Source organism: Trichosurus vulpecula, chromosome 1, assembly GCF_011100635.1.
Source record: "Trichosurus vulpecula isolate mTriVul1 chromosome 1, mTriVul1.pri, whole genome shotgun sequence".
Taxonomy (NCBI): Eukaryota; Metazoa; Chordata; class Mammalia; order Diprotodontia; family Phalangeridae; genus Trichosurus; species Trichosurus vulpecula.
Window position 1 is genome coordinate 556286192 of NC_050573.1, and position 12514 is coordinate 556298705.

The following is a 12514-nucleotide window of genomic DNA, read 5'->3' on the forward strand; positions in this document are numbered from 1 at the left end:
TTTTATTCTTGGTCAGCTCTAGTTGTTACAAAGTTCTTTGCAAATTCACTGAGAAATTATCAATCCTAATAAATCCATATCAAATCCAAACTCTTAAAAAAGGATGAGACTGAGAAAAGGTCATCCATTAGATTTGGCGATTAAAAGATCCTTGGTAACTTTAGAGAGAACAATTTTGGTTGAATGATGAGGTTGGAAGCCAGACTGCAGAGAGTTAAGAAGAGAGTAAGAGGAAAGGAAGTGGTGGCACCTATTATAGAAAGCCTTCTCAAGGATTTTAACCACAAAAAGCAGTAGAGATATGGGATGATAGTGGAGATAGATGGATCGAGTGAGGGTTTTTTGAGGATGAGGTGACATGGGCAGTAGGAAAGCAGCCAGTAGGTAAGGAGAGATTGAAAATAAGTGGAAAATGATAGAGGGGGAAATCTGCTGGAGAAGATGGTATGGAATGGGATCACATATGCAGGCAGATGGCAGTTTGCCTTGAAAAGGAGAAAGGCCATCTTAATATGTGAGATAGGAGTGAAGGAGGAGATAGTGACAAACTTAAGCCTAAATCTCAGTCCAGCATTTATATTAATATTTTTTTCCTTCACAGTATTATAATTGAAAACCAAGTCAACATTATGACAAAATAATACAATATAAGAAAAATATAGATACAAAAACAGAATGTATAAGCAGCTTATAAAATGAGTAGGCACTGAGTACATAACAGGCAGATCTATGAAGTCTGTTTCCCTAATCTAGAATGATAATATTTCAGGTACGCTCTTGTTTGATATTATAAAATTAATTCTGAAAAAATTTACTTTAAAAATCTAGTGTGTACTGAATTGGGGGGACCAAGGATTTATAATGAAGAGATGAATTATTTTTAGATTTTATTTCAAAAATTAATATTCTTCAATTTTAATTTTATTTTTTCAACTAATGTTTTCATCCAAACCCCATAAACAGCAAATGAAATGGACTTTTCCATATACATCACAGAACAGAAAAGAGGATTGTACATGGAATTGCAAATGTCTATTATGCGCAGCAGAAGTGTCAAACATGAAGTTCACTAGCTACCCTCCCAAGTATGGCTGGAACTAGATTAAAATGTAGTTCCTATCTGATTTTATGTATTAATGTATTAATAGAGAAATATACAGACATCTCTGGTTTTCTTTTCTTTTTAAGTGACAACTAGATTTAATAAATTAACATTCATTTTGTTTGAAGATGCATAATGCACATTCTGTTTAATCCAAGGGTTTAGGGTGTCAGGATGCTTTCTGTTTACACAGACACTGATCTCAGACAGCAATAAAAAATGAAGAAGATGCAGATAGAGGAGCGGGTCTTCAACTGCTATCTAAATGCTAAGAATATGAATTTTTAAGGAGTAAAAACATTACTGTAAGGATCACCGGGAAAAATATTACCCAGAGATAGAAGAGTCCACAAAAAAGAACACATAAAGGCAAAAGGAAGGTCAAGGCGTTTGAGCCAACTATTTTATTCTTGTGAAGACTGGGGAGATGGTGTTGACACGCTTTGTTTACCTGACTTTCATTCATAGTTTGCTAGTCATTGTCCCACAAGATATTTGTCATTTTTAATATGTTCATAAAGGTGCTTGAACTGTTGAACCTGGAAGGACAGGATACCCATCAAAGCCACCACCATTAGTAAAAAAAAGATAAATTCAATGTTGTACCAAATGTTGCATTTCAGCAGTAACACCTGGTAAAGCTACAATACCAGCTGCTATAACGTAAGGTACACAAAGGGAAAGCAGCAGTACAGATATCACTGGTGCTGCTAGTTTTCCAATGATATAATGCAGATCAATATTATGGATGACATTTGCATAAACCTGTTCAATTACTGTTTTTAACCACCACTGAGGTCCCATCAATGTTATGGCTGCAATTATTTTGGCGTGGAGAACTCCAAGGGCCCAGTCCTGCCATGGGTAAAATAAAGGTGTCTGATCCAATGGAACCCTCAGCGGTGCACCAATTACCAGTTCAAATAAAAGTCCAAGCAGAAGTGGCACAATACCAGCTAGTAGTACTGCTCCTATCAAAGTCTTCATTATCATGAGGGACAGCTCTTTAACCTTCTGAAAGATCACTCTGTGTCCCTGTGGCATCCACGCCACTAGAACTGTCACTGCCATGATGGTTAACCAGCAGACATAAAGATCACAGGCAGCTGTGTTCATGGATTTTGGCAGTCCCCGTCCAAAATGACATTAACCACCGGCTAGCAAATACTGGTAAAGTAAGGCGGATGACACTGGCAATCAATAAGATTATACACATGAAGACAATCAACAGAAATATCCTGAGTGGAAATTTTAAAGGCTGAAAGCCCACCAGTCCTCCTTGCCTATGGCTTGGTGGGCTGCATGAGGACCATCCCCCACCACTGGGATGGCATTGTTATTACAAGCATGCTGGTTGTTGTTATCTTGTTGATTTGAACTGTGTTTGTTCTCTTCTTGATCCCCGAGTAAGAATGAAGATGCAACAAGTATCCGACAGTAACAGCCCATGCTTGGACAAGACCCTTCAGCCATTGCTGAATTGTCCTTGTTCAAGTGAACCCAGCAATACCACCTGTAGCAGGAGCAGCTCAAGAGACAGTTCACTCACTGGGGAATCACATGTATAGCATAACATTACATTGTAAAGGCAGTCAGTGAATGGGAAGATCTTTCCCACCCACTCACTGGGCTTCAGGGCTCTCAGGGGCCTGGCGGGAATGGCTAGGACTGGAGCCAATGGTAGGCACCTGAGTTCTGGTCCACGTGATGACATGAAGCCTGTGGTGGGAGGAGCTTGCTGAATGGTTGGAGCAGAGCTAAGAGGCAGTTGGTGAGAGCAGTTAAGAGCTGAAGGAGAGAGGAAGTAGTCAGCTAGCTGGAACACAGCTTGGAGATTGCGGTGGAAGCAGCAGCGACGCGACGGCAGCAGGCGCTACAAAAAAGCAGGACTGACCCTCATGGAGACCAGAGAGTGCTGAGCAGGGGCTTGAGGCCAGTGGGTGGTCTTCTTGCTGGAGGGCCCTGGCATTGGGGGGAAAGCACCAGTGTGGCTTGGCTTGCTGCCGTAATGTTTTTCTGTGGCCCCCTGGTCACTATTGTGAGATGGGCATACTGGTTTTGGAAGGTTCTTTCCAGGATGTTGAATTGGGGACACTGGTCTGTGGGTCTGCTACTTTTGAGTTTCAATAAATGCTTTAACTCCTCTGCCTTCTACTTAGAGGATTCCTTATATCCTGTGATTCTGGACCATTCAGGCATATTCATGGTTATCTTTGACGTCATGAATTCTGCCTTAATGATATATCTATATCTATATATTATATAGCAGAAAATTGGGCAACAGATGCTTAATAATATATACGGGGAGCCACAGCATAGGAAGACAATGGAACCAAAGACAATCACTGACAAAATATGTCTTCAGAGATATCTATAAATGGGCAAGTGAATCATTTCCTGCACTGGATTAAAATCTGGATCATTCAAATTCCTTAGAAACCACCTTAGAGGCCTCAGAACCTGTCTTAGTAAAAGAATGAAAGAAGCAAAGTAGAAGACAGAGACATAGACCACTCCAACTGGCCACTGCAAAAACATGGCAGTACCTGGAGCAGATTGAAAGTTCAACTCTTGGTCTTTCAAAGTAGCATCAAACATTTCCAGAGAACGTATATCCAGCCACCAACCACAAATGAGAGGGAACATTCCAGTTTCTAGTACCGCTAATAGAGAGAACTTAACAATATAGCAGACCCCTACATCTCTGATTTTCTAAGCCAATATGTGACCTTTAGGGATCCTTATGTACAGTTTAGTGACTTCCATTTCTATTTGAGTTTGATATCATTGATGCACAATTTACAATTCTTTTTAGATATATCATTAATCCAGCATGTTACATCTGGCTTGTCTGTGGATCTTTCTGGAAAGACATGGATTCAAATTCTATCTTTCTCTGTGACCTTGAGAAAAGCATTTTACAGAGAGATGGTGTGCTATGATGGAAACAACACTAGCAAAGGAACCTAGGTTCTCCGTAATGAATGCACTGTATCTCCTTTGATAAATCACCTAACTTGGCTGCCTTCTTCATGTATAAAATGAGGGGATTGGATTAAGTGATATCTAAGATCCCTTCTAGTTCTAAAATTCGATGAATAAAATATTAAGATATTCAAAATTTCATTAGTACTCTCTTATCTTCTTTTTAAAATTCCTTTCTCACCTCTTGCTTCTTTTTCTTGGCCTCCAGGTCCCAGTGACCTCATATTGCCCATTGGATGTCCCTACTTAATCCAGAGCTTCCCTTTTTAAAATGATCTATCAAAATCTCCCTTCCTCTCCCACTCTTTATTCTTTTAAAACCCCCATACCTGCCTTATTCCTGAAAGGTAGATATTTTAGCTAGAAGCTGATCTGGTGTTTTATTAAAAGTAATTGATACTAAACCGTGGTTGATGGCTCTAAACACCCCAGACCTCAGAAGGAGGCTGATAGTAGCGAGGTAGTAAGTTGGGGTGGGGTATGGGGGGATTAATGGGTTTATTTGAGGGGTGCTGGAGTGATAGACCTCTGGGATAGTGACCCAGAGCCAAGTGACAGAGTGGGTCAGGTTGCCTGACAGACCACTGCAAGGGGATAGTATCATTTGTTGTCAATACCCTCAGGCAAAATGCCTTCCCTCTGTTGATTATTTCCAATTTATATTGTATTTTAACTTGTTTGCACATAGTTGTTTACATTTTATCTCAGTGAGCTCCCAGACAGCAGTGACTTTCTTTGTAATCCCAGTGTCTGATACATAGTTTGGGCTTAATAAATGCTTATTGACTGACTGACTCTGAATTCCTATTGCACTTTAGTCTGTACCACACAATTGAATGCTTAACTATATACTATCTTCTATTATTCATCCCTTGTTCTTAATCTGCCTAATTAGATTACTGACTCCTTGAAGGCTGAAGTCAGGTCTTCCACATCTTCTGTAAACCTAGCACCACACTCAAAGAATATGTTTATTGGATTGATTCTAACGTGTTTTTCTTTTTAAAAAAATTACTTACATTTATTTTTCATGTTTATTTCTAGAGATGTGTGTACTTACTAGGGTGACTTGCTTGTTACTTTCTATTCCAGTCAAAAATATGAGGTTAACAAGCTGTGATGGAAGCATGAATGATTACAAAGTGTGTGTGTGTGTGTGTGTGTGTGTGTGTGTGTGTGTGTGCGTGTGTGTGTGTGTGTGTGTGTGTGTGAGGGAGAGAGAGAGAGAGAGAGAGAGAGAGAGAGAGAGAGAGAGAAAGAAAGAAGATTAGGTATTCTTTTTTTTTTGCACTTAATAATATTTTATTTTTTTTCCAATTAGATGTAAAGATAGTTTTCAACATTCATTTTTGTAAGATTTTGAGTGCCAAATTTTCCTCCGTCCCTTCCATCCCCCCTCCCCAAGATGGCAAGCAATCTGATACAGTTCATACACGTACAATCATGTTAAACATATTTTCACATTAGTTATGTTGTGAAAGAAGAATCAGAACAAAAGGGAAAAAACACAAGAAAGAAAAGACAAAAATAGTCTGCTTCAATCTGTATTCAGACTCCTTAGTTCTTTCTCTGGATTTGGATAGCATTTTCCATCATGATAGATGATGTATTCTTGAATCTTTTGACTAGAGAATCTACAACTTGACCATCAGATTGTGCTTAAAAAGATGGTTATTTTTCTGAAAACTCAAAACTATATTTCAATTAAAATGAAGAAATTCTCATGGTGATGCTTTTCCCCTGACTCAGCACCATGGAAACCTGGGTCATTTGCTGGCTTATAGTTACTAATTCAGAAAATAATGAAAGATGAAGGACATGCTCAATAATTTTTTAAAAAGTTGTTAAACTGTAGGGAAAAGGTCTGAAAAATATCCCAAATAAAAGAAAATGTCCATATTCCTACTTGCCTGTGTTTATATGGTAAATCTGAAGGGAATTGTATGAATGTTAGTGTATTTCAGTTTCTAAGACCCATGTGTAAAAACAGGATGTTGAATCACTGTGGGTAGGCTTGAATAGAATTGTTAAATGTGAGCATGAGTGTGTTGCTATCATCACGTATTTCCTGTTGGTAACAATCTTCTTTTGCCTACAGAGAACGGTTTGTTAGAATGTTTCGTTTGTACTAAGTGATGGCGATCAAATGCTGCAGAAATTATACAAGTCATTAGAACTTTTTATTTCTTGGAATGGAATACTATTGTTCCATAAGAAAAGATGAGCAGGTGAAATTCAGAAAAATTTGGAAAGACTTATATGAACTGATGCTGAGTGAAATGAGCAGAACCAGGAAAACAGCATACACAGTAATAGCAACATTATGCGATGACTAACTTTGATAGACTTGGCTCTTCTCAGCAGTGCAAGGATCTAAGACAACTCCAAAAGACTCATGATGGAAAATGCTAACCACATCCAGAGAAAGAACTATGGAGTATGAATGCTCTCTCTTCTTTTTACGATACCCTGTATTTCCATAGCACCTCCAATGCTGCTGCCATCTGTTATGAGCTTTACTAATTTGAAGAGTGTCTGATTCATGTAGACAACCTACTGAAACAGTTCAGTGTTTTAGAAGACAGTTTTAGAAAACTGTTTTAGTTCAATTTTTAGTCATTATAAGCAGAATTCTGTGCAAATGTTCTAAAGGCACCTAAGACCAATCCACTACATTTATACATACTTTATTTAAGGCAACAAGGAGTATTATATAGAGAGCTGGCCTTGAAACCACCTTTGATACATAATGGTTTGTATAACTTTGGGCAAGTTGCTTAAATTAACCTTTTAATACTTCCAAGACTAAGTTACAAAGAAGGCATTGACCTGTATTGGTAGAGGGAGTTTCCTCACCTTATTCAGTGAAATCACAGGACCAGTCCTCATCCTTTGTTTGTTTAAAGGGGACATCTTAGCACTGAAAGAATAATTTCTTTTGCAAGTTCTGTTCAAATTGCTAAACTTTAATTATACCTCAGTTAGTCATTAATTTTTTTTTTGTAAACAACATTTTATAGAGCACAATATTAGATAACAAAGATAGGTGGCATGAACAGAATGTACCTGCACATGAAGAATTTATAGTCTAATAATTAGGGAAAACATATACCCTTGAAATAATACACAAAGAACTCAAACAAAACAACTTATCATTGGGTAACCAATACTCATTTGTAGTGAAGGGATCCAGACCAGAGGTAATCAGAATGCATGATTAAGCTCTCTCTCTCTCTCTCTCTCTCTCTCTCTGTCTCTCTCTCTGTCTCTCTGTCTCTGTCTCTGTCTCTCCAGACCAGAGGTAATCAGAATGCATGATTAAGCGCTCTCTCTCTCTCTCTCCCCCCCTACACACACACACACACACACACACACACAGAGAAACAGCCATACATAGATCTCTATATACATACACACATATTATATATATGTATGTATCCATATATACTGCATGTTCAGAGTCTTTTTTATGTTGTCTTCTCCATTAAAATGTGAGCTCCTTGAGGGCAGGGAACCTGTTTTTCAATTCTTTATATCCTCATTGCATTTAACAAAAAGTTCATTGATTGTTGATTGACTGACAGATAAATCTTAGAAAAGGAGGTTTTTGGCTGAGGATTTGAAGGTCATGGAACAGACTTTTCGGAAGGGACCTTAGATATCATTTACTCCAACCTCTTCATTTTACCTTGATTTGACCAAGGTCATATAGGGAGTTGAGTAACAAAGCTGGGAGCAGAGCCTAGGTCTCTTAAGTTTAATAGCTGAGTGATGGGCATAGATTGGCAGAGACCAAAAAAAAGGGGGACTTTGTGTTCTGGGGTGGAGGGAATAACATACACTATGGATATGGTTGGCAAAGATCAGTATAAGAAATGAGGCTATAGGATGGTGTGAAGGGGGAAGAAGAGAAAGAGAATAATACAGTGGCCTTTTCCTACATTATTTCGTTTTATCCTCGCTATAACCCTGTGAGGTAGTTAAGATAGGTTTGGTCATTTAATGAACAAGAATGGGAGCCAAGCTAGTGGAATAGAAAGAAGTAATGCATTCAAGCTCCTGTTCACAACTCCTCCAAAAACAGAACTATAAAATGCATCAGACTGAATCGTGATGGAGAAGTCCAGAAAAGTCATGATAAGTCCTTTGTCCCACCCATGTCATCATAGAGAGACAGAGAAAGAGATCTGCAGATACTGGGGACAGGGTCAGTGCAGAAGTAGGAACACACAATGTGTGTGGGGAAGACTCCAGTGCCCATTGAAAGGCTGTGCACTAGCACAAGAGGAAGTCTGAGACCAATACTGGGGTACCCCTAGACACACATCAGAGCACTGCAATGTGGACAGGTGCCAACTGGCAGCTTTGTAGTCAACTCTCTAGGCCCAAGTACCCATTGCAGATCCAGGGTGGAGTGAGAAGGAGGTCTGAGACTTTGGGCAGTGTACCAAGAAAAGAGGAAGTTCAGAAGGCGGTAGCAGGTATGACTTAGACCTCAGGCACAGAGCACAGTCTTATTTCTAGCATCTAGCCCAGCCTGCAGAGGAATAACCAATAGACAAAGGTACTAAGCCTCATTAAGCTTACGTTATTTGTTTATTGTCAAGTAGGCTATGAGTGGAAAAGCCAGAACTAGGATCCAGGTCTTCTGACATTTAATTCACTATTTTGTCCACAATGCTTTACTGTTTTATGGATATTACTATAACATAATAGTTGCAGATTTCTTTGTAAAATCTTTTAATAAAAGTGATTCTTTATAGATTCAACAGATAACAAAAAAGGGGGAGGAGGACTGAACTTGGAACTAGATAAATAAGGTCAAAAGACACACAGCTCTGGGCATAATCATCTGGGAAAACATATTTGGCTTCCTTGGTGATGCTCTGTTTTAACAAATTTAATTGGACTCATTTTATACTGACTTTTTCTGGGAAAATATTTACAGTCTAGGGGGGTTTATAAATGCATTAAGTCCACTGTATGAGATGAAGTGAGGTCCACCTAGTTTTGCTATAGAAGCATGAAAATATTAGATTGAGAAATAATAAAATCAGTTGGTTTCTTAAGTCATGGGATCATAGGCAAAAGTGGAGAGGATCATGGGACCATAGATTTAAAGTTAAAAGGGAGCACAGAGACCATCCAGTATAAGCTATACCAAGAAATCTATTATACTATGTGGCTTCAGCAGAGTTATTTAACTCCCTCATTTTAGAGGCCAACAGAGGGGAAATAGCTTACCCACAATCACACAGGCAGTAGTTGACAGTATTTGGACTCAGGTCCTCAGACTTAAGGCAAGCTCTTTGGTCAATCTTTCAACCTCCTTATTGTCTACATTTCACTGTTGTATTCACTGGATAACATGGATTCTGGCACCTGGAGGTTTCTGAAATATCTCCCTTCCTAGGAAGCTTCATTTACCTACAGTTTTCCCAAAGCACAGGGATAATTTCTATATAGTTTCTGTATAGTGCCCTCCCAGGCACAGCCCTTGCTTGCCAAGTCTAATGTCCTAGTTTTACAGATGAGAAAGTTAAGTGCTTGCCTGATCACATAACTAGTAAACAGTGGATAAACTCCTTTTGTTTCCTTTCTCATATATATAGATATATACACACACATACACACTCATATATTTCTGGATATATATGGATATTTGGATTTCTCCATATATACATATACACATGTGTGTGTCTTCCTTCCTTCCTTCCTTCCTTCCTTCCTTCCTTCCTTCCTTCCTTCCTTGCTTCCTTCCTTTTTTCCTTCCTTCCCTCCTTCCTTCTTTCCCTCCTTCCTTCCCTCCTTCCTTCCTTTCTTCTTTCTTTCTTTCTTTTACATCATTGCTATCTTTCCTAACCTTTATCCACAGGTGTACTGGTAAATGTTTAGCAGCTAGTTCCCCCCAAAAAAGTACATATGCAACACATTTTAAAGTTTAATTTGCATTATTAACATTTTCCCCACCATTTTATTGTCTAGAGAATCAATACAAGAAATCAAGCACTGATTTGTACTGTTGTTCAGTTGTGTCCGACTCTTTATGACCCTGTGCACCACAGCACACCATGCTCTTCTATTGTCCTCTATCTCTTGAAGTCTGTCCAAGTTCATGTTCATTGCTTCCATTGCATTATCTATTCATCTCATCCTCTGAAATCCCCTTCTCCTTTTGCCTTCAATCTTTCCCAACATCAGGGTCTTTTCTAGTGAGTTCTGTCTTCTCGTTATGTGGCTAAAGTATTTAAGCTTCGGCATCAGTATTTGTCCTTCCACTGAAGTGTTTCAGTTAATTTCTTTAAGTATTGACTGATTTGATCTTCCCCCTGTCCAAGGGACTAGCAAAAGTCCTCCAGTGCCCCCAGTTAAAAGGGCAAAATCTCAGTGTTCGGCTTTCTTTAAAGTCCAACCCACACAGCATATATTACTACTGGAAAAATCATAGCTTTGACTATGGCAATGTCTCTGCTTTTTCTGACACTGCTTCCATTTCTTCTCTCTCTATTTGCCAGGAAGTGGTGGGACCAGTTGCCAAGGTCTTAGCTTTTTTGATGATAAGCTTCAAGCCAGCTTTTACACTCTCCTATTTCACCTCATCAAGAAGGTTCTCAGTTCTTCACCTTTTACTGTCAGAGTGGTATTGTCTGAATATCAGAGACTGTTGATATTTCTCCCTGCACCCTTACTTCCAGCTTTTGATTCATCCAGCCTGACATTTCACATGATGTAGTCTGCATATAAATTAAATAAATAAGGTGACAATATACAAATTTTTAATACTCCTTTCCAAATCTTAAACCAATCAATTGTTCCATGATCAGTTCTAACTGTTGCTTCTTGTCCAGCATGTAGGCTCCTCAGGAGACAAATAAGATGATCTGGCATTTTCCCATCTCTTTGAGACCTTGCCACATTTTTTTGTGATCCACATAGTCAAAGGCTTTAGTGTAGTCAATGAAGCAGCAGGAGATGTTTTTCTGGAACTCCCTTGCTTTCTTCATAATCCAGCAAATGTTGGCAATTTGGTCTCGAGTTTCTCTTCCTTCTTTGAAAACCAGCCTGCACCCCCTGGTAATTTGGTTCACATATTCCTGAAGTCTAGCTTGCAGAATCTTAAGCATAACCTTGTTGGCATGTGAAATAAGTGCAATTGTTCAGTAATTTGAATGTTCTCTGGCATTGCCTTCCTTTAGGATTGGGATATAAACTGATCTTTTTCCAATCCAGTGACCATTGTTGAGTTTTCCAAATTTGCTGGCATATTGAGTGCAGCACCTTAACAGTAAGACCTTTTAGGATTTTAAGTAGCTCAGCTGGAATTGCATCACCTTCACTAGCCTTATTGTTAGCAATGCTTCCTAAGACCCACTTGGACTTCATTTTCCAGGCTCTATGGCTTAGATAAGTACCCTGTTGAGATCTTTTCTGTATAGCTTTTCTATATATGTTCTTGCCACCTCATCTTAATCTCTTTTATTTCTGCTAAGTCCCTACCATTTTTGTCTTTTATCATACACATTTTTTCATGAAAGCTTTTCTTGATGTTTATTTTCTCAAATAGATCTGTCTTTCTCATTCTATTGTTTTCTTCTATTTCTTTGCATTATTTGTTTAACAAAATTTTTTATCTCTCCTTCCTGTTCTCTGGAATTCTGCATTCAGTTGGCTATATTTTTCTCTTTCTCCTTTCCTTTTTGCTTTTTTTCTTTCTTTCTTCAGCTTAGCCTCATCAGGCAGCCATTTTGCTTTCTTGCTCTCTTTTTCTTCTGGGATGTTAAATAAGGCTGGAAGAAAAGGTTTGGATCAAGATTGTGGAGGGCTTTGAATGTCAGGCTAGAGAATTTGAAGTTGAATAAGTTATATTACCTGAGGAATCCTTCATTTTCTATTTTTTAAATTAAAAAAATATTTTCCCACTTAACGAAAATATATTTTCTCTCCCTTCTACTTTTCCAACCCCATTGGGACAAAAAAAGAAGAAAAGAAGGAAGAAAGAAAAGTAAAACCCTGTAACAATTATGCTTAATCAAACAAAACAAATTCCAACATCAACCATGTCCAAAAAAAAATGTTTCAGTCAGCACCCTGAATCCATCACTTCTCTATCAGGAGATGGGCAGCATGCTTCATTATCTGTCCTTTGGAATTGTGGTTGGTCACTGCATTGATTAGAAGCTGTTAGTACTTATATTATTATATGAATTGTCCTCTTGGTTCTACTCTCTTTATTCTGCATCAGTTCAGGCAATTCTTCATAGTTTTCTCTGAAGCCATCCTCTGGGAAGTCAAAAACAGGGAGGATGATATTATTTCCCTCCATTATGCATAAACTTCTCTATCCTAAGGGATATGTAAAGTGCTTGACATTGAGCTCTAAGCCATGCTGAATAATGGGGTCCCTTTTCTCAATACCCAAATGACTTC

General features: G+C 38.5%; 1 pseudogene; it reads right to left on the bottom strand.

The window, feature by feature from the left end:
• Positions 1 to 1506: 1506 nt before the first annotated feature.
• Positions 1507 to 3763, bottom strand: LOC118834035 (annotated as a pseudogene).
• Between the last annotated feature and the right edge of the window lie 8751 nt (positions 3764 to 12514).